Below are 24927 nucleotides of genomic sequence, written 5' to 3' on the forward strand. Positions count from 1 at the left end.
CCTCCCCGACAAAGCCCTGACGAAGGCCTGACAAAGGCCTATTCGCCTTGCCCTGACGGGCAAAGGTCCCAGCAGGCCACCGAGCACAGCACCTCAGCCTATTAGAGTGAGGTTTCAGGATCTCTCTCATCCTGTAAACCAACATACTGAGGAAGGTGAAACGTGTGGCTGCGCTCCTCACATGCTGAAGCAGCAGCAGCCCTTTCCCTGAATCAAAGTTCCTTCATTCCTCCCTCCCATAACCCTTAGCAGGGGATTTATGGTAATTGAGTTGAGTTTCCAAACTGGCCCTTCCTTCCTTCCTTCCCATATCTGCCAGCTCGAGAAGGCTTGTTTTGTTGCACCTGGGAAGTAAAGCATCTATTTGCGAGAGAGAGAGAATGAGAGAGAGAGACAGAGAGAGAGAGACAGAGAGAGAAGGGGAAGGGGTGTTGGCAGTTAGGGTGTGAGCTAGAGAAATGAGGCCTGTCTGCAAAAGGCCATGGGATGGGAGTGCGTGGTTGCAGGTTGTTTGGCTTTGTAAGGGATACTGCCCGCTTCACTCGAAACTGGGTCTAGGGTTGTCGGTTTGTAGGCTGTAAAAGCCCAGAAAAGCTCTTGTTCTCCAACCAGCAGAGTGGCGCAGCGGAAGCGTGCTGGGCCCATAACCCAGAGGTCGATGGATCGAAACCATCCTCTGCTAAATTTTTTCAAATTATGTTTTTGTGTCATGGCATTAGGGCACAAAGAGCTGTAAGTGCCTGGATGCAATGTCATTCCTTGAACTTGCTGCCTCGTTCCACTCTTGCGCTAAATAGGAGAGGGTCCCAGCCCAGCCAACAAAATGTACTGTTCAATCAAACCAAACTTAAAACCAAGCTCCTTTTTTAAGGGGTCCCGGGGAAATGTTGGGCTGACCGGCAAGACCTCATGATGCGAACTGCTTCTGCGTCAAACGCAAGCTTTTTTCATTCCCAGCCAATGACTTATTCTTATTTCTAAGGGGCGCTCCATCACATACCCCAGACAGGCAGGTGTTGGTGGTATAGTGGTGAGCATAGCTGCCTTCCAAGCAGTTGACCCGGGTTCGATTCCCGGCCAACGCAGATCAAATCTTTAAATTGTTCAAAATGCATTTTTGGGAAATCAGACTCATGCTGAAAGCAAAGCTGACACACTTTTCGCGAAAATCAAAACCCCATCCAGGAAAGGTTCTTGCATCCTAGTTTCTGCAACTGTCTATCGGTGAGGGGATTGAAGCGAGCAGGGCTCCTGGCCCCTCCCCGACAAAGCCCTGACGAAGGCCTGACAAAGGCCTATTCGCCTTGCCCTGACGGGCAAAGGTCCCAGCAGGCCACCGAGCACAGCACCTCAGCCTATTAGAGTGAGGTTTCAGGATCTCTCTCATCCTGTAAACCAACATACTGAGGAAGGTGAAACGTGTGGCTGCGCTCCTCACATGCTGAAGCAGCAGCTGCCCTTTCCCTGAAGCAAAGTTCCTTCATTCCTCCCTCCCATAACCCTTAGCAGGGGATTTATGGTAATTGAGTTGAGTTTCCAAACTGGCCCTTCCTTCCTTCCTTCCCATATCTGCCAGCTCGAGAAGGCTTGTTTTGTTGCACCTGGGAAGTAAAGTATCTATTTGCGAGAGAGAGAGAATGAGAGAGAGAGACAGAGAGAGAGAGACAGAGAGAGAAGGGGAAGGGGTGTTGGCAGTTAGGGTGTGAGCTAGAGAAATGAGGCCTGTCTGCAAAAGGCCATGGGATGGGAGTGCATGGTTGCAGGTTGTTTGGCTTTGTAAGGCCTACTGCCCGCTTCACTCGAAACTGGGTCTAGGGTTGTCGGTTTGTAGGCTGTAAAAGCCCAGAAAAGCTCTTGTTCTCCAACCAGCAGAGTGGCGCAGCGGAAGCGTGCTGGGCCCATAACCCAGAGGTCGATGGATGGGCCCATAACCCAGAGGTCGATGGATCGAAACCATCCTCTGCTAAGTTTTTTCAAATTATGTTTTTGTGTCATGGCATTAGGGCACAAAGAGCTGTAAGTGCCTGGATGCAATGTCATTCCTTGAACTTGCTGCCTCGTTCCACTCTTGCACTAAATAGGAGAGGGTCCCAGCCCAGCCAACAAAATGTACTGTTCAATCAAACCAAACTTAAAACCAAGCTCCTTTTTTAAGGGGTCCCGGGGAAATGTTGGGCTGACCGGCAAGACCTCATGATGCGAACTGCTTCTGCGGCAAACGCAAGCTTTTTTCATTCCCAGCCAAAGACTTATTCTTATTTCTAAGGGGCGCTCCATCACATAGCCCAGACAGGCAGGCGTTGGTGGTATAGTGGTGAGCATAGCTGCCTTCCAAGCAGTTGACCCAGATCAAATCTTTAAATTGTTCAAAATGCATTTTTGGGAAATCAGACTCATGCTGAAAGCAAAGCTGACACACTTTTCGTGAAAATCAAAACCCCATCCAGGAAAGGTTCTTGCATCCTAGTTTCCGCAACTGTCTATCGGTGAGGGGATTGAAGCGAGCAGGGCTCCTGGCCCCTCCCCGACAAAGCCCTGACGAAGGCCTGACAAAGGCCTATTCGCCTTGCCCTGACGGGCAAAGGTCCCAGCAGGCCACCGAGCACAGCACCTCAGCCTATTAGAGTGAGGTTTCAGGATCTCTCTCATCCTGTAAACCAACATACTGAGGAAGGTGAAACGTGTGGCTGCGCTCCTCACATGCTGAAGCAGCAGCAGCCCTTTCCCTGAAGCAAAGTTCCTTCATTCCTCCCCCCCATAACCCTTAGCAGGGGATTTATGGTAATTGAGTTGAGTTTCCAAACTGGCCCTTCCTTCCTTCCTTCCCATATCTGCCAGCTCGAGAAGGCTTGTTTTGTTGCACCTGGGAAGTAAAGTATCTACTTGCGAGAGAGAGAGAATGAGAGAGAGAGACAGAGAGAGAGAGACAGAGAGAGAAGGGGAAGGGGTGTTGGCAGTTAGGGTGTGAGCTAGAGAAATGAGGCCTGTCTGCAAAAGGCCATGGGATGGGAGTGCGTGGTTGCAGGTTGTTTGGCTTTGTAAGGCCTACTGCCCGCTTCACTCGAAACTGGGTCTAGGGTTGTCGGTTTGTAGGCTGTAAAAGCCCAGAAAAGCTCTTGTTCTCCTACCAGCAGAGTGGCGCAGCGGAAGCGTGCTGGGCCCATAACCCAGAGGTCGATGGATCGAAACCATCCTCTGCTAAGTTTTTTCAAATTATGTTTTTGTGTCATGGCATTAGGGCACAAAGAGCTGTAAGTGCCTGGATGCAATGTCATTCCTTGAACTTGCTGCCTCGTTCCACTCTTGCGCTAAATAGGAGAGGGTCCCAGCCCAGCCAACAAAATGTACTGTTCAATCAAACCAAACTTAAAACCAAGCTCCTTTTTTAAGGGGTCCCGGGGAAATGTTGGGCTGACCGGCAAGACCTCATGATGCGAACTGCTTCTGCGTCAAACGCAAGCTTTTTTCATTCCCAGCCAATGACTTATTCTTATTTCTAAGGGGCGCTCCATCAGATAGCCCAGACAGGCAGGCGTTGGTGGTATAGTGGTGAGCATAGCTGCATTCCAAGCAGTTGACCCGGGTTCGATTCCCGGCCAACGCAGATCAAATCTTTAAATTGTTCAAAATGCATTTTTTGGAAATCAGACTCATGCTGAAAGCAAAGCTGACACACTTTTCGTGAAAATCAAAACCCCATCCAGGAAAGGTTCTTGCATCCTAGTTTCTGCAACTGTCTATCGGTGAGGGGATTGAAGCGAGCAGGGCTCCTGGCCCCTCCCCGACAAAGCCCTGACGAAGGCCTGACAAAGGCCTATTCGCCTTGCCCTGACGGGCAAAGGTCCCAGCAGGCCACCGAGCACAGCACCTCAGCCTATTAGAGTGAGGTTTCAGGATCTCTCTCATCCTGTAAACCAACATACTGAGGAAGGTGAAACGTGTGGCTGCGCTCCTCACATGCTGAAGCAGCAGCAGCCCTTTCCCTGAAGCAAAGTTCCTTCATTCCTCCCTCCCATAACCCTTAGCAGGGGATTTATGGTAATTGAGTTGAGTTTCCAAACTGGCCCTTCCTTCCTTCCTTCCCATATCTGCCAGCTCGAGAAGGCTTGTTTTGTTGCACCTGGGAAGTAAAGTATCTATTTGCGAGAGAGAGAGAATGAGAGAGAGAGACAGAGAGAGAGAGACAGAGAGAGAAGGGGAAGGGGTGTTGGCAGTTAGGGTGTGAGCTAGAGAAATGAGGCCTGTCTGCAAAAGGCCATGGGATGGGAGTGCGTGGTTGCAGGTTGTTTGGCTTTGTAAGGCCTACTGCCCGCTTCACTCGAAACTGGGTCTAGGGTTGTCGGTTTGTAGGCTGTAAAAGCCCAGAAAAGCTCTTGTTCTCCAACCAGCAGAGTGGCACAGCGGAAGCGTGCTGGGCCCATAACCCAGAGGTCGATGGAACGAAACCATCCTCTGCTAAGTTTTTTCAAATTATGTTTTTGTGTCATGGCATTAGGGCACAAAGAGCTGTAAGTGCCTGGATGCAATGTCATTCCTTGAACTTGCTGCCTCGTTCCACTCTTGCGCTAAATAGGAGAGGGTCCCAGCCCAGCCAACAAAATGTACTGTTCAATCAAACCAAACTTAAAACCAAGCTCCTTTTTTAAGGGGTCCCGGGGAAATGTTGGGCTGACCGGCAAGACCTCATGATGCGAACTGCTTCTGCGTCAAACGCAAGCTTTTTTCATTCCCAGCCAATGACTTATTCTTATTTCTAAGGGGCGCTCCATCAGAGAGCCCAGACAGGCAGGTGTTGGTGGTATAGTGGTGAGCATAGCTGCCTTCCAAGCAGTTGACCCAGGTTCGATTAACGGCCAACGCAGATCAAATCTTTAAATTGTTCAAAATGCATTTTTTGGAAATCAGACTCATGCTGAAAGCAAAGCTGACACACTTTTCGCGAAAATCAAAACCCCATCCAGGAAAGGTTCTTGCATCCTAGTTTCTGCAACTGTCTATCGGTGAGGGGATTGAAGCGAGCAGGGCTCCTGGCCCCTCCCCGACAAAGCCCTGACGAAGGCCTGACAAAGGCCTATTCGCCTTGCCCTGACGGGCAAAGGTCCCAGCAGGCCACCGAGCACAGCACCTCAGCCTATTAGAGTGAGGTTTCAGGATCTCTCTCATCCTGTAAACCAACATACTGAGGAAGGTGAAACGTGTGGCTGCGCTCCTCACATGCTGAAGCAGCAGCAGCCCTTTCCCTGAAGCAAAGTTCCTTCATTCCTCCCCCCCATAACCCTTAGCAGGGGATTTATGGTAACTGAGTTGAGTTTCCAAACTGGCCCTTCCTTCCTTCCTTCCCATATCTGCCAGCTCGAGAAGGCTTGTTTTGTTGCACCTGGGAAGTAAAGTATCTACTTGCGAGAGAGAGAGAATGAGAGAGAGAGACAGAGAGAGAGAGACAGAGAGAGAAGGGGAAGGGGTGTTGGCAGTTAGGGTGTGAGCTAGAGAAATGAGGCCTGTCTGCAAAAGGCCATGGGATGGGAGTGCGTGGTTGCAGGTTGTTTGGCTTTGTAAGGCCTACTGCCCGCTTCACTCGAAACTGGGTCTAGGGTTGTCGGTTTGTAGGCTGTAAAAGCCCAGAAAAGCTCTTGTTCTCCAACCAGCAGAGAGGCGCAGCGGAAGCGTGCTGGGCCCATAACCCAGAGGTCGATGGATCGAAACCATCCTCTGCTAAATTTTTTCAAATTATGTTTTTGTGTCATGGCATTAGGGCACAAAGAGCTGTAAGTGCCTGGATGCAATGTCATTCCTTGAACTTGCTGCCTCGTTCCACTCTTGCGCTAAATAGGAGAGGGTCCCAGCCCAGCCAACAAAATGTACTGTTCAATCAAACCAAACTTAAAACCAAGCTCCTTTTTTAAGGGGTCCCGGGGAAATGTTGGGCTGACCGGCAAGACCTCATGATGCGAACTGCTTCTGCGTCAAACGCAAGCTTTTTTCATTCCCAGCCAATGACTTATTCTTATTTCTAAGGGGCGCTCCATCAGATAGCCCAGACAGGCAGGCGTTGGTGGTATAGTGGTGAGCATAGCTGCCTTCCAAGCAGTTGACCCGGGTTCGATTCCCGGCCAACGCAGATCAAATCTTTAAATTGTTCAAAATGCATTTTTGGGAAATCAGACTCATGCTGAAAGCAAAGCTGACACACTTTTCGCGAAAATCAAAACCCCATCCAGGAAATGTTCTTGCATCCTAGTTTCTGCAACTGTCTATCGGTGAGGGGATTGAAGCGAGCAGGGCTCCTGGCCCCTGCCCGACAAAGCCCTGACGAAGGCCTGACAAAGGCCTATTCGCCTTGCCCTGACGGGCAAAGGTCCCAGCAGGCCACCGAGCACAGCACCTCAGCCTATTAGAGTGAGGTTTCAGGATCTCTCTCATCCTGTAAACCAACATACTGAGGAAGGTGAAACGTGTGGCTGCGCTCCTCACATGCTGAAGCAGCAGCAGCCCTTTCCCTGAAGCAAAGTTCCTTCATTCCTCCCTCCCATAACCCTTAGCAGGGGATTTATGGTAATTGAGTTGAGTTTCCAAACTGGCCCTTCCTTCCTTCCTTCCCATATCTGCCAGCTCGAGAAGGCTTGTTTTGTTGCACCTGGGAAGTAAAGTATCTATTTGCGAGAGAGAGAGAATGAGAGAGAGAGACAGAGAGAGAGAGACAGTGAGAGAAGGGGAAGGGGTGTTGGCAGTTAGGGTGTGAGCTAGAGAAATGAGGCCTGTCTGCAAAAGGCCATGGGATGGGAGTGCGTGGTTGCAGGTTGTTTGGCTTTGTAAGGCCTACTGCCCGCTTCGCTCGAAACTGGGTCTAGGGTTGTCGGTTTGTAGGCTGTAAAAGCCCCGAAAAGCTCTTGTTCTCCAACCAGCAGAGTGGCACAGCGGAAGCGTGCTGGTCCCATAACCCAGAGGTCGATGGAACGAAACCATCCTCTGCTAAGTTTTTTCAAATTATGTTTTTGTGTCATGGCATTAGGGCACAAAGAGCTGTAAGTGCCTGGATGCAATGTCATTCCTTGAACTTGCTGCCTCGTTCCACTCTTGCGCTAAATAGGAGAGGGTCCCAGCCCAGCCAACAAAATGTACTGTTCAATCAAACCAAACTTAAAACCAAGCTCCTTTTTTAAGGGGTCCCGGGGAAATGTTGGGCTGACCGGCAAGACCTCATGATGCGAACTGCTTCTGCGTCAAACGCAAGCTTTTTTCATTCCCAGCCAATGACTTATTCTTATTTCTAAGGGGCGCTCCATCAGAGAGCCCAGACAGGCAGGCGTTGGTGGTATAGTGGTGAGCATAGCTGCCTTCCAAGCAGTTGACCTGGGTTCAATTCCCGGCCAACGCAGATCAAATCTTTAAATTGTTCAAAATGCATTTTTTGGAAATCAGACTCATGCTGAAAGCAAAGCTGACACACTTTTCGCGAAAATCAAAACCCCATCCAGGAAAGGTTCTTGCATCCTAGTTTCTGCAACTGTCTATCGGTGAGGGGATTGAAGCGAGCAGGGCTCCTGGCCCCTCCCCGACAAAGCCCTGACGAAGGCCTGACAAAGGCCTATTCGCCTTGCCCTGACGGGCAAAGGTCCCAGCAGGCCACCGAGCACAGCACCTCAGCCTATTAGAGTGAGGTTTCAGGATCTCTCTCATCCTGTAAACCAACATACTGAGGAAGGTGAAACGTGTGGCTGCGCTCCTCACATGCTGAAGCAGCAGCAGCCCTTTCCCTGAAGCAAAGTTCCTTCATTCCTCCCCCCCATAACCCTTAGCAGGGGATTTATGGTAATTGAGTTGAGTTTCCAAACTGGCCCTTCCTTCCTTCCTTCCCATATCTGCCAGCTCGAGAAGGCTTGTTTTGTTGCACCTGGGAAGTAAAGTATCTACTTGCGAGAGAGAGAGAATGAGAGAGAGAGACAGAGAGAGAGAGACAGAGAGAGAAGGGGAAGGGGTGTTGGCAGTTAGGGTGTGAGCTAGAGAAATGAGGCCTGTCTGCAAAAGGCCATGGGATGGGAGTGCGTGGTTGCAGGTTGTTTGGCTTTGTAAGGCCTACTGCCCGCTTCACTCGAAACTGGGTCTAGGGTTGTCGGTTTGTAGGCTGTAAAAGCCCAGAAAAGCTCTTGTTCTCCAACCAGCAGAGTGGCGCAGCGGAAGCGTGCTGGGCCCATAACCCAGAGGTCGATGGATCGAAACCATCCTCTGCTAAATTTTTTCAAATTATGTTTTTGTGTCATGGCATTAGGGCACAAAGAGCTGTAAGTGCCTGGATGCAATGTCATTCCTTGAACTTGCTGCCTCGTTCCACTCTTGCGCTAAATAGGAGAGGGTCCCAGCCCAGCCAACAAAATGTACTGTTCAATCAAACCAAACTTAAAACCAAGCTCCTTTTTTAAGGGGTCCCGGGGAAATGTTGGGCTGACCGGCAAGACCTCATGATGCGAACTGCTTCTGCGTCAAACGCAAGCTTTTTTCATTCCCAGCCAAAGACTTATTCTTATTTCTAAGGGGCGCTCCATCACATAGCCCAGACAGGCAGGCGTTGGTGGTATAGTGGTGAGCATAGCTGCCTTCCAAGCAGTTGACCTGGGTTCGATTCCCGGCCAACGCAGATCAAATCTTTAAATTGTTCAAAATGCATTTTTGGGAAATCAGACTCATGCTGAAAGCAAAGCTGACACACTTTTCGCGAAAATCAAAACCCCATCCAGGAAAGGTTCTTGCATCCTAGTTTCCGCAACTGTCTATCGGTGAGGGGATTGAAGCGAGCAGGGCTCCTGGCCCCTCCCCGACAAAGCCCTGACGAAGGCCTGACAAAGGCCTATTCGCCTTGCCCTGACGGGCAAAGGTCCCAGCAGGCCACCGAGCACAGCACCTCAGCCTATTAGAGTGAGGTTTCAGGATCTCTCTCATCCTGTAAACCAACATACTGAGGAAGGTGAAACGTGTGGCTGCGCTCCTCACATGCTGAAGCAGCAGCAGCCCTTTCCCTGAAGCAAAGTTCCTTCATTCCTCCCCCCCATAACCCTTAGCAGGGGATTTATGGTAATTGAGTTGAGTTTCCAAACTGGCCCTTCCTTCCTTCCTTCCCATATCTGCCAGCTCGAGAAGGCTTGTTTTGTTGCACCTGGGAAGTAAAGTATCTACTTGCGAGAGAGAGAGAATGAGAGAGAGAGACAGAGAGAGAGAGACAGAGAGAGAAGGGGAAGGGGTGTTGGCAGTTAGGGTGTGAGCTAGAGAAATGAGGCCTGTCTGCAAAAGGCCATGGGATGGGAGTGCGTGGTTGCAGGTTGTTTGGCTTTGTAAGGCCTACTGCCCGCTTCACTCGAAACTGGGTCTAGGGTTGTCGGTTTGTAGGCTGTAAAAGCCCAGAAAAGCTCTTGTTCTCCAACCAGCAGAGTGGCGCAGCGGAAGCGTGCTGGGCCCATAACCCAGAGGTCGATGGATCGAAACCATCCTCTGCTAAATTTTTTCAAATTATGTTTTTGTGTCATGGCATTAGGGCACAAAGAGCTGTAAGTGCCTGGATGCAATGTCATTCCTTGAACTTGCTGCCTCGTTCCACTCTTGCGCTAAATAGGAGAGGGTCCCAGCCCAGCCAACAAAATGTACTGTTCAATCAAACCAAACTTAAAACCAAGCTCCTTTTTTAAGGGGTCCCGGGGAAATGTTGGGCTGACCGGCAAGACCTCATGATGCGAACTGCTTCTGCGTCAAACGCAAGCTTTTTTCATTCCCAGCCAATGACTTATTCTTATTTCTAAGGGGCGCTCCATCACATACCCCAGACAGGCAGGTGTTGGTGGTATAGTGGTGAGCATAGCTGCCTTCCAAGCAGTTGACCCGGGTTCGATTCCCGGCCAACGCAGATCAAATCTTTAAATTGTTCAAAATGCATTTTTGGGAAATCAGACTCATGCTGAAAGCAAAGCTGACACACTTTTCGCGAAAATCAAAACCCCATCCAGGAAAGGTTCTTGCATCCTAGTTTCTGCAACTGTCTATCGGTGAGGGGATTGAAGCGAGCAGGGCTCCTGGCCCCTCCCCGACAAAGCCCTGACGAAGGCCTGACAAAGGCCTATTCGCCTTGCCCTGACGGGCAAAGGTCCCAGCAGGCCACCGAGCACAGCACCTCAGCCTATTAGAGTGAGGTTTCAGGATCTCTCTCATCCTGTAAACCAACATACTGAGGAAGGTGAAACGTGTGGCTGCGCTCCTCACATGCTGAAGCAGCAGCTGCCCTTTCCCTGAAGCAAAGTTCCTTCATTCCTCCCTCCCATAACCCTTAGCAGGGGATTTATGGTAATTGAGTTGAGTTTCCAAACTGGCCCTTCCTTCCTTCCTTCCCATATCTGCCAGCTCGAGAAGGCTTGTTTTGTTGCACCTGGGAAGTAAAGTATCTATTTGCGAGAGAGAGAGAATGAGAGAGAGAGACAGAGAGAGAGAGACAGAGAGAGAAGGGGAAGGGGTGTTGGCAGTTAGGGTGTGAGCTAGAGAAATGAGGCCTGTCTGCAAAAGGCCATGGGATGGGAGTGCATGGTTGCAGGTTGTTTGGCTTTGTAAGGCCTACTGCCCGCTTCACTCGAAACTGGGTCTAGGGTTGTCGGTTTGTAGGCTGTAAAAGCCCAGAAAAGCTCTTGTTCTCCAACCAGCAGAGTGGCGCAGCGGAAGCGTGCTGGGCCCATAACCTGGAGGTCGATGGATGGGCCCATAACCCAGAGGTCGATGGATCGAAACCATCCTCTGCTAAGTTTTTTCAAATTATGTTTTTGTGTCATGGCATTAGGGCACAAAGAGCTGTAAGTGCCTGGATGCAATGTCATTCCTTGAACTTGCTGCCTCGTTCCACTCTTGCACTAAATAGGAGAGGGTCCCAGCCCAGCCAACAAAATGTACTGTTCAATCAAACCAAACTTAAAACCAAGCTCCTTTTTTAAGGGGTCCCGGGGAAATGTTGGGCTGACCGGCAAGACCTCATGATGCGAACTGCTTCTGCGTCAAACGCAAGCTTTTTTCATTCCCAGCCAAAGACTTATTCTTATTTCTAAGGGGCACTCCATCACATAGCCCAGACAGGCAGGCGTTGGTGGTATAGTGGTGAGCATAGCTGCCTTCCAAGCAGTTGACCCAGATCAAATCTTTAAATTGTTCAAAATGCATTTTTGGGAAATCAGACTCATGCTGAAAGCAAAGCTGACACACTTTTCGTGAAAATCAAAACCCCATCCAGGAAAGGTTCTTGCATCCTAGTTTCCGCAACTGTCTATCGGTGAGGGGATTGAAGCGAGCAGGGCTCCTGGCCCCTCCCCGACAAAGCCCTGACGAAGGCCTGACAAAGGCCTATTCGCCTTGCCCTGACGGGCAAAGGTCCCAGCAGGCCACCGAGCACAGCACCTCAGCCTATTAGAGTGAGGTTTCAGGATCTCTCTCATCCTGTAAACCAACATACTGAGGAAGGTGAAACGTGTGGCTGCGCTCCTCACATGCTGAAGCAGCAGCAGCCCTTTCCCTGAAGCAAAGTTCCTTCATTCCTCCCCCCCATAACCCTTAGCAGGGGATTTATGGTAATTGAGTTGAGTTTCCAAACTGGCCCTTCCTTCCTTCCTTCCCATATCTGCCAGCTCGAGAAGGCTTGTTTTGTTGCACCTGGGAAGTAAAGTATCTACTTGCGAGAGAGAGAGAATGAGAGAGAGAGACAGAGAGAGAGAGACAGAGAGAGAAGGGGAAGGGGTGTTGGCAGTTAGGGTGTGAGCTAGAGAAATGAGGCCTGTCTGCAAAAGGCCATGGGATGGGAGTGCGTGGTTGCAGGTTGTTTGGCTTTGTAAGGCCTACTGCCCGCTTCACTCGAAACTGGGTCTAGGGTTGTCGGTTTGTAGGCTGTAAAAGCCCAGAAAAGCTCTTGTTCTCCTACCAGCAGAGTGGCGCAGCGGAAGCGTGCTGGGCCCATAACCCAGAGGTCGATGGATCGAAACCATCCTCTGCTAAGTTTTTTCAAATTATGTTTTTGTGTCATGGCATTAGGGCACAAAGAGCTGTAAGTGCCTGGATGCAATGTCATTCCTTGAACTTGCTGCCTCGTTCCACTCTTGCGCTAAATAGGAGAGGGTCCCAGCCCAGCCAACAAAATGTACTGTTCAATCAAACCAAACTTAAAACCAAGCTCCTTTTTTAAGGGGTCCCGGGGAAATGTTGGGCTGACCGGCAAGACCTCATGATGCGAACTGCTTCTGCGTCAAACGCAAGCTTTTTTCATTCCCAGCCAATGACTTATTCTTATTTCTAAGGGGCGCTCCATCAGATAGCCCAGACAGGCAGGCGTTGGTGGTATAGTGGTGAGCATAGCTGCATTCCAAGCAGTTGACCCGGGTTCGATTCCCGGCCAACGCAGATCAAATCTTTAAATTGTTCAAAATGCATTTTTTGGAAATCAGACTCATGCTGAAAGCAAAGCTGACACACTTTTCGTGAAAATCAAAACCCCATCCAGGAAAGGTTCTTGCATCCTAGTTTCTGCAACTGTCTATCGGTGAGGGGATTGAAGCGAGCAGGGCTCCTGGCCCCTCCCCGACAAAGCCCTGACGAAGGCCTGACAAAGGCCTATTCGCCTTGCCCTGACGGGCAAAGGTCCCAGCAGGCCACCGAGCACAGCACCTCAGCCTATTAGAGTGAGGTTTCAGGATCTCTCTCATCCTGTAAACCAACATACTGAGGAAGGTGAAACGTGTGGCTGCGCTCCTCACATGCTGAAGCAGCAGCAGCCCTTTCCCTGAAGCAAAGTTCCTTCATTCCTCCCTCCCATAACCCTTAGCAGGGGATTTATGGTAATTGAGTTGAGTTTCCAAACTGGCCCTTCCTTCCTTCCTTCCCATATCTGCCAGCTCGAGAAGGCTTGTTTTGTTGCACCTGGGAAGTAAAGTATCTATTTGCGAGAGAGAGAGAATGAGAGAGAGAGACAGAGAGAGAGAGACAGAGAGAGAAGGGGAAGGGGTGTTGGCAGTTAGGGTGTGAGCTAGAGAAATGAGGCCTGTCTGCAAAAGGCCATGGGATGGGAGTGCGTGGTTGCAGGTTGTTTGGCTTTGTAAGGCCTACTGCCCGCTTCACTCGAAACTGGGTCTAGGGTTGTCGGTTTGTAGGCTGTAAAAGCCCAGAAAAGCTCTTGTTCTCCAACCAGCAGAGTGGCACAGCGGAAGCGTGCTGGGCCCATAACCCAGAGGTCGATGGAACGAAACCATCCTCTGCTAAGTTTTTTCAAATTATGTTTTTGTGTCATGGCATTAGGGCACAAAGAGCTGTAAGTGCCTGGATGCAATGTCATTCCTTGAACTTGCTGCCTCGTTCCACTCTTGCGCTAAATAGGAGAGGGTCCCAGCCCAGCCAACAAAATGTACTGTTCAATCAAACCAAACTTAAAACCAAGCTCCTTTTTTAAGGGGTCCCGGGGAAATGTTGGGCTGACCGGCAAGACCTCATGATGCGAACTGCTTCTGCGTCAAACGCAAGCTTTTTTCATTCCCAGCCAATGACTTATTCTTATTTCTAAGGGGCGCTCCATCAGAGAGCCCAGACAGGCAGGTGTTGGTGGTATAGTGGTGAGCATAGCTGCCTTCCAAGCAGTTGACCCAGGTTCGATTAACGGCCAACGCAGATCAAATCTTTAAATTGTTCAAAATGCATTTTTTGGAAATCAGACTCATGCTGAAAGCAAAGCTGACACACTTTTCGCGAAAATCAAAACCCCATCCAGGAAAGGTTCTTGCATCCTAGTTTCTGCAACTGTCTATCGGTGAGGGGATTGAAGCGAGCAGGGCTCCTGGCCCCTCCCCGACAAAGCCCTGATGAAGGCCTGACAAAGGCCTATTCGCCTTGCCCTGACGGGCAAAGGTCCCAGCAGGCCACCGAGCACAGCACCTCAGCCTATTAGAGTGAGGTTTCAGGATCTCTCTCATCCTGTAAACCAACATACTGAGGAAGGTGAAACGTGTGGCTGCGCTCCTCACATGCTGAAGCAGCAGCAGCCCTTTCCCTGAAGCAAAGTTCCTTCATTCCTCCCCCCCATAACCCTTAGCAGGGGATTTATGGTAACTGAGTTGAGTTTCCAAACTGGCCCTTCCTTCCTTCCTTCCCATATCTGCCAGCTCGAGAAGGCTTGTTTTGTTGCACCTGGGAAGTAAAGTATCTACTTGCGAGAGAGAGAGAATGAGAGAGAGAGACAGAGAGAGAGAGACAGAGAGAGAAGGGGAAGGGGTGTTGGCAGTTAGGGTGTGAGCTAGAGAAATGAGGCCTGTCTGCAAAAGGCCATGGGATGGGAGTGCGTGGTTGCAGGTTGTTTGGCTTTGTAAGGCCTACTGCCCGCTTCACTCGAAACTGGGTCTAGGGTTGTCGGTTTGTAGGCTGTAAAAGCCCAGAAAAGCTCTTGTTCTCCAACCAGCAGAGTGGCGCAGCGGAAGCGTGCTGGGCCCATAACCCAGAGGTCGATGGATCGAAACCATCCTCTGCTAAATTTTTTCAAATTATGTTTTTGTGTCATGGCATTAGGGCACAAAGAGCTGTAAGTGCCTGGATGCAATGTCATTCCTTGAACTTGCTGCCTCGTTCCACTCTTGCGCTAAATAGGAGAGGGTCCCAGCCCAGCCAACAAAATGTACTGTTCAATCAAACCAAACTTAAAACCAAGCTCCTTTTTTAAGGGGTCCCGGGGAAATGTTGGGCTGACCGGCAAGACCTCATGATGCGAACTGCTTCTGCGTCAAACGCAAGCTTTTTTCATTCCCAGCCAATGACTTATTCTTATTTCTAAGGGGCGCTCCATCAGATAGCCCAGACAGGCAGGCGTTGGTGGTATAGTGGTGAGCATAGCTGCCTTCCAAGCAGTTGACCCGGGTTCGATTCCCGGCCAACGCAGATCAAATCTTTAAATTGTTCAAAATGCATTTTTGGGAAATCAGACTCATGCTGAAAGCAAAGCTGACACACTTTTCGCGAAAATCAAAACCCCATCCAGGAAATGTTCTTGCATCCTAGTTTCTGCAACTGTCTATCGGTGAGGGGATTGAAGCGAGCAGGGCTCCTGGCCCCTGCCCGACAAAGCCCTGACGAAGGCCTGACAAAGGCCTATTCGCCTTGCCCTGACGGGCAAAGGTCCCAGCAGGCCACCGAGCACAGCACCTCAGCCTATTAGAGTGAGGTTTCAGGATCTCTCTCATCCTGTAAACCAACATACTGAGGAAGGTGAAACGTGTGGCTGCGCTCCTCACATGCTGAAGCAGCAGCAGCCCTTTCCCTGAAGCAAAGTTCCTTCATTCCTCCCTCCCATAACCCTTAGCAGGGGATTTATGGTAATTGAGTTGAGTTTCCAAACTGGCCCTTCCTTCCTTCCTTCCCATATCTGCCAGCTCGAGAAGGCTTGTTTTGTTGCACCTGGGAAGTAAAGTATCTATTTGCGAGAGAGAGAGAATGAGAGAGAGAGACAGAGAGAGAGAGACAGTGAGAGAAGGGGAAGGGGTGTTGGCAGTTAGGGTGTGAGCTAGAGAAATGAGGCCTGTCTGCAAAAGGCCATGGGATGGGAGTGCGTGGTTGCAGGTTGTTTGGCTTTGTAAGGCCTACTGCCCGCTTCGCTCGAAACTGGGTCTAGGGTTGTCGGTTTGTAGGCTGTAAAAGCCCCGAAAAGCTCTTGTTCTCCAACCAGCAGAGTGGCACAGCGGAAGCGTGCTGGGCCCATAACCCAGAGGTCGATGGAACGAAACCATCCTCTGCTAAGTTTTTTCAAATTATGTTTTTGTGTCATGGCATTAGGGCACAAAGAGCTGTAAGTGCCTGGATGCAATGTCATTCCTTGAACTTGCTGCCTCGTTCCACTCTTGCGCTAAATAGGAGAGGGTCCCAGCCCAGCCAACAAAATGTACTGTTCAATCAAACCAAACTTAAAACCAAGCTCCTTTTTTAAGGGGTCCCGGGGAAATGTTGGGCTGACCGGCAAGACCTCATGATGCGAACTGCTTCTGCGTCAAACGCAAGCTTTTTTCATTCCCAGCCAATGACTTATTCTTATTTCTAAGGGGCGCTCCATCAGAGAGCCCAGACAGGCAGGCGTTGGTGGTATAGTGGTGAGCATAGCTGCCTTCCAAGCAGTTGACCTGGGTTCAATTCCCGGCCAACGCAGATCAAATCTTTAAATTGTTCAAAATGCATTTTTTGGAAATCAGACTCATGCTGAAAGCAAAGCTGACACACTTTTCGCGAAAATCAAAACCCCATCCAGGAAAGGTTCTTGCATCCTAGTTTCTGCAACTGTCTATCGGTGAGGGGATTGAAGCGAGCAGGGCTCCTGGCCCCTCCCCGACAAAGCCCTGACGAAGGCCTGACAAAGGCCTATTCGCCTTGCCCTGACGGGCAAAGGTCCCAGCAGGCCACCGAGCACAGCACCTCAGCCTATTAGAGTGAGGTTTCAGGATCTCTCTCATCCTGTAAACCAACATACTGAGGAAGGTGAAACGTGTGGCTGCGCTCCTCACATGCTGAAGCAGCAGCAGCCCTTTCCCTGAAGCAAAGTTCCTTCATTCCTCCCCCCCATAACCCTTAGCAGGGGATTTATGGTAATTGAGTTGAGTTTCCAAACTGGCCCTTCCTTCCTTCCTTCCCATATCTGCCAGCTCGAGAAGGCTTGTTTTGTTGCACCTGGGAAGTAAAGTATCTACTTGCGAGAGAGAGAGAATGAGAGAGAGAGACAGAGAGAGAGAGACAGAGAGAGAAGGGGAAGGGGTGTTGGCAGTTAGGGTGTGAGCTAGAGAAATGAGGCCTGTCTGCAAAAGGCCATGGGATGGGAGTGCGTGGTTGCAGGTTGTTTGGCTTTGTAAGGCCTACTGCCCGCTTCACTCGAAACTGGGTCTAGGGTTGTCGGTTTGTAGGCTGTAAAAGCCCAGAAAAGCTCTTGTTCTCCAACCAGCAGAGTGGCGCAGCGGAAGCGTGCTGGGCCCATAACCCAGAGGTCCATGGATCGAAACCATCCTCTGCTAAATTTTTTCAAATTATGTTTTTGTGTCATGGCATTAGGGCACAAAGAGCTGTAAGTGCCTGGATGCAATGTCATTCCTTGAACTTGCTGCCTCGTTCCACTCTTGCGCTAAATAGGAGAGGGTCCCAGCCCAGCCAACAAAATGTACTGTTCAATCAAACCAAACTTAAAACCAAGCTCCTTTTTTAAGGGGTCCCGGGGAAATGTTGGGCTGACCGGCAAGACCTCATGATGCGAACTGCTTCTGCGTCAAACGCAAGCTTTTTTCATTCCCAGCCAAAGACTTATTCTTATTTCTAAGGGGCGCTCCATCACATAGCCCAGACAGGCAGGCGTTGGTGGTATAGTGGTGAGCATAGCTGCCTTCCAAGCAGTTGACCTGGGTTCGATTCCCGGCCAACGCAGATCAAATCTTTAAATTGTTCAAAATGCATTTTTGGGAAATCAGACTCATGCTGAAAGCAAAGCTGACACACTTTTCGCGAAAATCAAAACCCCATCCAGGAAAGGTTCTTGCATCCTAGTTTCCGCAACTGTCTATCGGTGAGGGGATTGAAGCGAGCAGGGCTCCTGGCCCCTCCCCGACAAAGCCCTGACGAAGGCCTGACAAAGGCCTATTCGCCTTGCCCTGACGGGCAAAGGTCCCAGCAGGCCACCGAGCACAGCACCTCAGCCTATTAGAGTGAGGTTTCAGGATCTCTCTCATCCTGTAAACCAACATACTGAGGAAGGTGAAACGTGTGGCTGCGCTCCTCACATGCTGAAGCAGCAGCAGCCCTTTCCCTGAAGCAAAGTTCCTTCATTCCTCCCCCCCATAACCCTTAGCAGGGGATTTATGGTAATTGAGTTGAGTTTCCAAACTGGCCCTTCCTTCCTTCCTTCCCATATCTGCCAGCTCGAGAAGGCTTGTTTTGTTGCACCTGGGAAGTAAAGTATCTACTTGCGAGAGAGAGAGAATGAGAGAGAGAGACAGAGAGAGAGAGACAGAGAGAGAAGGGGAAGGGGTGTTGGCAGTTAGGGTGTGAGCTAGAGAAATGAGGCCTGTCTGCAAAAGGCCATGGGATGGGAGTGCATGGTTGCAGGTTGTTTGGCTTTGTAAGGCCTACTGCCCGCTTCACTCGAAACTGGGTCTAGGGTTGTCGGTTTGTAGGCTGTAAAAGCCCAGAAAAGCTCTTGTTCTCCAACCAGCAGAGTGGCGCAGCGGAAGCGTGCTGGGCCCATAACCCAGAGGTCGATGGATCGAAACCATCCTCTGCTAAATTTTTTCAAATTATGTTTTTGTGTCATGGCATTAGGGCACAAAGAGCTGTAAGTGCCTGGATGCAATGTCATTCCTTGAACTTGCTGCCTCGTTCCACTCTTGCGCTAAATAGGAGAGGGTCCCAGCCCAGCCAACAAAATGTACTGTTCAATCAAACCAAACTTAAAACCAAGCTCCTTTTTTAAGGGGTCCCGGGGAAATGTTGGGCTGACCGGCAAGACCTCATGATGCGAACTGCTTCTGCGTCAAACGCAAGCTTTTTTCATTCCCAGCCAATAACTTATTCTTATTTCTAAGGGGCGCTCCATCAGATAGCCCAGACAGGCAGGCGTTGGTGGTATAGTGGTGAGCATAGCTGCCTTCCAAGCAGTTGACCCGGGTTCGATTCCCGGCCAACGCAGATCAAATCTTTAAATTGTTCAAAATGCATTTTTGGGAAATCAGACTCATGCTGAAAGCAAAGCTGACACACTTTTCGCGAAAATCAAAACCCCATCCAGGAAATGTTCTTGCATCCTAGTTTCTGCAACTGTCTATCGGTGAGGGGATTGAAGCGAGCAGGGCTCCTGGCCCCTCCCCGACAAAGCCCTGACGAAGGCCTGACAAAGGCCTATTCGCCTTGCCCTGACGGGCAAAGGTCCCAGCAGGCCACCGAGCACAGCACCTCAGCCTATTAGAGTGAGGTTTCAGGATCTCTCTCATCCTGTAAACCAACATACTGAGGAAGGTGAAACGTGTGGCTGCGCTCCTCACATGCTGAAGCAGCAGCAGCCCTTTCCCTGAAGCAAAGTTCCTTCATTCCTCCCCCCCATAACCCTTAGCAGGGGATTTATGGTAATTGAGTTGAGTTTCCAAACTGGCCCTTCCTTCCTTCCTTCCCATATCTGCCAGCTCGAGAAGGCTTGTTTTGTTGCACCTGGGAAGTAAAGTATCTACTTGCGAGAGAGAGAGAATGAGAGAGAGAGACAGAGAGAGAGAGACAGAGAGAGAAGGGGAAGGGGTGTTGGCAGTTAGGGTGTGAGCTAGAGAAATGAGGCCTGTCTGCAAAAGGCCATGGGATGGGAGTGCGTGGTTGCAGGTTGTTTGGCTTTGTAAGGCCTACTGCCCGCTTCACTCGAAACTGGGTCTAGGGTTGTCGGTTTGTAGGCTGTAAAAGCCCAGAAAAGCTCTTGTTCTCCAACCAGCAGAGTGGCGCAGCGGAAGCATGCTGGGCCCATAACCCAGAGGTCCATGGATCGAAACCATCCTCTGCTAAGTTTTTTCAAATTATGTTTTTGTGTCATGGCATTAGGGCACAAAGAGCTGTAAGTGCCTGGATGCAATGTCATTCCTTGAACTTGCTGCCTCGTTCCACTCTTGCGCTAAATAGGAGAGGGTCCCAGCCCAGCCAACAAAATGTACTGTTCAATCAAACCAAACTTAAAACCAAGCTCCTTTTTTAAGGGGTCCCGGGGAAATGTTGGGCTGACCGGCAAGACCTCATGATGCGAACTGCTTCTGCGTCAAACGCAAGCTTTTTTCATTCCCAGCCAATGACTTATTCTTATTTCTAAGGGGCGCTCCATCAGATAGCCCAGACAGGCAGGCGTTGGTGGTATAGTGGTGAGCATAGCTGCCTTCCAAGCAGTTGACCCGGGTTCGATTCCCGGCCAACGCAGATCAAATCTTTAAATTGTTCAAAATGCATTTTTGGGAAATCAGACTCATGCTGAAAGCAAAGCTGACACACTTTTCGCGAAAATCAAAACCCCATCCAGGAAATGTTCTTGCATCCTAGTTTCTGCAACTGTCTATCGGTGAGGGGATTGAAGCGAGCAGGGCTCCTGGCCCCTCCCCGACAAAGCCCTGACGAAGGCCTGACAAAGGCCTATTCGCCTTGCCCTGACGGGCAAAGGTCCCAGCAGGCCACCGAGCACAGCACCTCAGCCTATAAGAGTGAGGTTTCAGGATCTCTCTCATCCTGTAAACCAACATACTGAGGAAGGTGAAACGTGTGGCTGCGCTCCTCACATGCTGAAGCAGCAGCAGCCCTTTCCCTGAAGCAAAGTTCCTTCATTCCTCCCCCCCATAACCCTTAGCAGGGGATTTATGGTAATTGAGTTGAGTTTCCAAACTGGCCCTTCCTTCCTTCCTTCCCATATCTGCCAGCTCGAGAAGGCTTGTTTTGTTGCACCTGGGAAGTAAAGTATCTACTTGCGAGAGAGAGAGAATGAGAGAGAGAGACAGAGAGAGAGAGACAGAGAGAGAAGGGGAAGGGGTGTTGGCAGTTAGGGTGTGAGCTAGAGAAATGAGGCCTGTCTGCAAAAGGCCATGGGATGGGAGTGCGTGGTTGCAGGTTGTTTGGCTTTGTAAGGCCTACTGCCCGCTTCACTCGAAACTGGGTCTAGGGTTGTCGGTTTGTAGGCTGTAAAAGCCCAGAAAAGCTCTTGTTCTCCAACCAGCAGAGTGGCGCAGCGGAAGCGTGCTGGGCCCATAACCCAGAGGTCCATGGATCGAAACCATCCTCTGCTAAGTTTTTTCAAATTATGTTTTTGTGTCATGGCATTAGGGCACAAAGAGCTGTAAGTGCCTGGATGCAATGTCATTCCTTGAACTTGCTGCCTCGTTCCACTCTTGCGCTAAATAGGAGAGGGTCCCAGCCCAGCCAACAAAATGTACTGTTCAATCAAACCAAACTTAAAACCAAGCTCCTTTTTTAAGGGGTCCCGGGGAAATGTTGGGCTGACCGGCAAGACCTCATGATGCGAACTGCTTCTGCGTCAAACGCAAGCTTTTTTCATTCCCAGCCAATGACTTATTCTTATTTCTAAGGGGCGCTCCATCACATAGCCCAGACAGGCAGGTGTTGGTGGTATAGTGGTGAGCATAGCTGCCTTCCAAGCAGTTGACCCAGGTTCGATTCCCGGCCAACGCAGATCAAATCTTTAAATTGTTCAAAATGCATTTTTGGGAAATCAGACTCATGCTGAAAGCAAAGCTGACACACTTTTCGCGAAAATCAAAACCCCATCCAGGAAAGGTTCTTGCATCCTAGTTTCTGCAACTGTCTATCGGTGAGGGGATTGAAGCGAGCAGGGCTCCTGGCCCCTCCCCGACAAAGCCCTGACGAAGGCCTGACAAAGGCCTATTCGCCTTGCCCTGACGGGCAAAGGTCCCAGCAGGCCACCGAGCACAGCACCTCAGCCTATTAGAGTGAGGTTTCAGGATCTCTCTCATCCTGTAAACCAACATACTGAGGAAGGTGAAACGTGTGGCTGCGCTCCTCACATGCTGAAGCAGCAGCAGCCCTTTCCCTGAAGCAAAGTTCCTTCATTCCTCCCCCCCATAACCCTTAGCAGGGGATTTATGGTAATTGAGTTGAGTTTCCAAACTGGCCCTTCCTTCCTTCCTTCCCATATCTGCCAGCTCGAGAAGGCTTGTTTTGTTGCACCTGGGAAGTAAAGTATCTACTTGCGAGAGAGAGAGAATGAGAGAGAGAGACAGAGAGAGAGAGACAGAGAGAGAAGGGGAAGGGGTGTTGGCAGTTAGGGTGTGAGCTAGAGAAATGAGGCCTGTCTGCAAAAGGCCATGGGATGGGAGTGCGTGGTTGCAGGTTGTTTGGCTTTGTAAGGCCTACTGCCCGCTTCACTCGAAACTGGGTCTAGGGTTGTCGGTTTGTAGGCTGTAAAAGCCCAGAAAAGCTCTTGTTCTCCAACCAGCAGAGTGGCGCAGCGGAAGCGTGCTGGGCCCATAACCCAGAGGTCCATGGATCGAAACCATCCTCTGCTAAGTTTTTTCAAATTATGTTTTTGTGTCATGGCATTAGGGCACAAAGAGCTGTAAGTGCCTGGATGCAATGTCATTCCTTGAACTTGCTGCCTCGTTCCACTCTTGCGCTAAATAGGAGAGGGTCCCAGCCCAGCCAACAAAATGTACTGTTCAATCAAACCAAACTTAAAACCAAGCTCCTTTTTTAAGGGGTCCCGGGGAAATGTTGGGCTGACCGGCAAGACCTCATGATGCGAACTGCTTCTGCGTCAAACGCAAGCTTTTTTCATTCCCAGCCAATGACTTATTCTTATTTCTAAGGGGCGCTCCATCAGATAGCCCAGACAGGCAGGCGTTGGTGGTATAGTGGTGAGCATAGCTGCCTTCCAAGCAGTTGACCCGGGTTCGATTCCCGGCCAACGCAGATCAAATCTTTAAATTGTTCAAAATGCATTTTTGGGAAATCAGACTCATGCTGAAAGCAAAGCTGACACACTTTTCGCGAAAATCAAAACCCCATCCAGGAAATGTTCTTGCATCCTAGTTTCTGCAACTGTCTATCGGTGAGGGGATTGAAGCGAGCAGGGCTCCTGGCCCCTCCCCGACAAAGCCCTGACGAAGGCCTGACAAAGGCCTATTCGCCTTGCCCTGACGGGCAAAGGTCCCAGCAGGCCACCGAGCACAGCACCTCAGCCTATTAGAGTGAGGTTTCAGGATCTCTCTCATCCTGTAAACCAACATACTGAGGAAGGTGAAACGTGTGGCTGCGCTCCTCACATGCTGAAGCAGCAGCAGCCCTTTCCCTGAAGCAAAGTTCCTTCATTCCTCCCCCCCATAACCCTTAGCAGGGGATTTATGGTAATTGAGTTGAGTTTCCAAACTGGCCCTTCCTTCCTTCCTTCCCATATCTGCCAGCTCGAGAAGGCTTGTTTTGTTGCACCTGGGAAGTAAAGTATCTACTTGCGAGAGAGAGAGAATGAGAGAGAGAGACAGAGAGAGAGAGACAGAGAGAGAAGGGGAAGGGGTGTTGGCAGTTAGGGTGTGAGCTAGAGAAATGAGGCCTGTCTGCAAAAGGCCATGGGATGGGAGTGCGTGGTTGCAGGTTGTTTGGCTTTGTAAGGCCTACTGCCCGCTTCACTCGAAACTGGGTCTAGGGTTGTCGGTTTGTAGGCTGTAAAAGCCCAGAAAAGCTCTTGTTCTCCAACCAGCAGAGTGGCGCAGCGGAAGCGTGCTGGGCCCATAACCCAGAGGTCCATGGATCGAAACCATCCTCTGCTAAGTTTTTTCAAATTATGTTTTTGTGTCATGGCATTAGGGCACAAAGAGCTGTAAGTGCCTGGATGCAATGTCATTCCTTGAACTTGCTGCCTCGTTCCACTCTTGCGCTAAATAGGAGAGGGTCCCAGCCCAGCCAACAAAATGTACTGTTCAATCAAACCAAACTTAAAACCAAGCTCCTTTTTTAAGGGGTCCCGGGGAAATGTTGGGCTGACCGGCAAGACCTCATGATGCGAACTGCTTCTGCGTCAAACGCAAGCTTTTTTCATTCCCAGCCAATGACTTATTCTTATTTCTAAGGGGCGCTCCATCACATAGCCCAGACAGGCAGGTGTTGGTGGTATAGTGGTGAGCATAGCTGCCTTCCAAGCAGTTGACCCAGGTTCGATTCCCGGCCAACGCAGATCAAATCTTTAAATTGTTCAAAATGCATTTTTGGGAAATTAGACTCATGCTGAAAGCAAAGCTGACACACTTTTCGCGAAAATCAAAACCCCATCCAGGAAAGGTTCTTGCATCCTAGTTTCTGCAACTGTCTATCGGTGAGGGGATTGAAGCGAGCAGGGCTCCTGGCCCCTCCCCGACAAAGCCCTGACGAAGGCCTGACAAAGGCCTATTCGCCTTGCCCTGACGGGCAAAGGTCCCAGCAGGCCACCGAGCACAGCACCTCAGCCTATTAGAGTGAGGTTTCAGGATCTCTCTCATCCTGTAAACCAACATACTGAGGAAGGTGAAACGTGTGGCTGCGCTCCTCACATGCTGAAGCAGCAGCTGCCCTTTCCCTGAAGCAAAGTTCCTTCATTCCTCCCTCCCATAACCCTTAGCAGGGGATTTATGGTAATTGAGTTGAGTTTCCAAACTGGCCCTTCCTTCCTTCCTTCCCATATCTGCCAGCTCGAGAAGGCTTGTTTTGTTGCACCTGGGAAGTAAAGTATCTATTTGCGAGAGAGAGAGAATGAGAGAGAGAGACAGAGAGAGAGAGACAGAGAGAGAAGGGGAAGGGGTGTTGGCAGTTAGGGTGTGAGCTAGAGAAATGAGGCCTGTCTGCAAAAGGCCATGGGATGGGAGTGCATGGTTGCAGGTTGTTTGGCTTTGTAAGGCCTACTGCCCGCTTCACTCGAAACTGGGTCTAGGGTTGTCGGTTTGTAGGCTGTAAAAGCCCAGAAAAGCTCTTGTTCTCCAACCAGCAGAGTGGCGCAGCGGAAGCGTGCTGGGCCCATAACCCAGAGGTCGATGGATGGGCCCATAACCCAGAGGTCGATGGATCGAAACCATCCTCTGCTAAGTTTTTTCAAATTATGTTTTTGTGTCATGGCATTAGGGCACAAAGAGCTGTAAGTGCCTGGATGCAATGTCATTCCTTGAACTTGCTGCCTCGTTCCACTCTTGCACTAAATAGGAGAGGGTCCCAGCCCAGCCAACAAAATGTACTGTTCAATCAAACCAAACTTAAAACCAAGCTCCTTTTTTAAGGGGTCCCGGGGAAATGTTGGGCTGACCGGCAAGACCTCATGATGCGAACTGCTTCTGCGTCAAACGCAAGCTTTTTTCATTCCCAGCCAAAGACTTATTCTTATTTCTAAGGGGCGCTCCATCACATAGCCCAGAC

At 50.2% G+C, this 24927-nt stretch overlaps 5 non-coding genes across 5 annotated transcripts; all 5 read left to right on the forward strand.

Annotated features, from left to right (window-relative positions):
* The first annotated feature begins 6046 nt into the window (after positions 1-6046).
* TRNAG-UCC (transfer RNA glycine (anticodon UCC)) lies at positions 6047-6118 on the forward strand. The gene has a single exon. It is a non-coding gene; the product is annotated as a tRNA-Gly (tRNA).
* An 8732-nt stretch (positions 6119-14850) lies between these two features.
* On the forward strand, positions 14851-14922 carry TRNAG-UCC (transfer RNA glycine (anticodon UCC)). The gene has a single exon. It is a non-coding gene; the product is annotated as a tRNA-Gly (tRNA).
* Positions 14923-18621: 3699 nt separating this feature from the next.
* TRNAG-UCC (transfer RNA glycine (anticodon UCC)) lies at positions 18622-18693 on the forward strand. Its single transcript has one exon. It is a non-coding gene; the product is annotated as a tRNA-Gly (tRNA).
* A 1185-nt stretch (positions 18694-19878) lies between these two features.
* Positions 19879-19950, forward strand: TRNAG-UCC (transfer RNA glycine (anticodon UCC)). The gene has a single exon. It is a non-coding gene; the product is annotated as a tRNA-Gly (tRNA).
* A 2442-nt stretch (positions 19951-22392) lies between these two features.
* TRNAG-UCC (transfer RNA glycine (anticodon UCC)) lies at positions 22393-22464 on the forward strand. The gene has a single exon. It is a non-coding gene; the product is annotated as a tRNA-Gly (tRNA).
* Positions 22465-24927: the final 2463 nt, after the last annotated feature.

This window comes from Ambystoma mexicanum, chromosome 6q (genome assembly GCF_040938575.1).
Source record: "Ambystoma mexicanum isolate Mex_15411 chromosome 6q, UKY_AmexF1_1, whole genome shotgun sequence".
In the NCBI taxonomy this organism is placed as follows: domain Eukaryota; kingdom Metazoa; phylum Chordata; class Amphibia; order Caudata; family Ambystomatidae; genus Ambystoma; species Ambystoma mexicanum.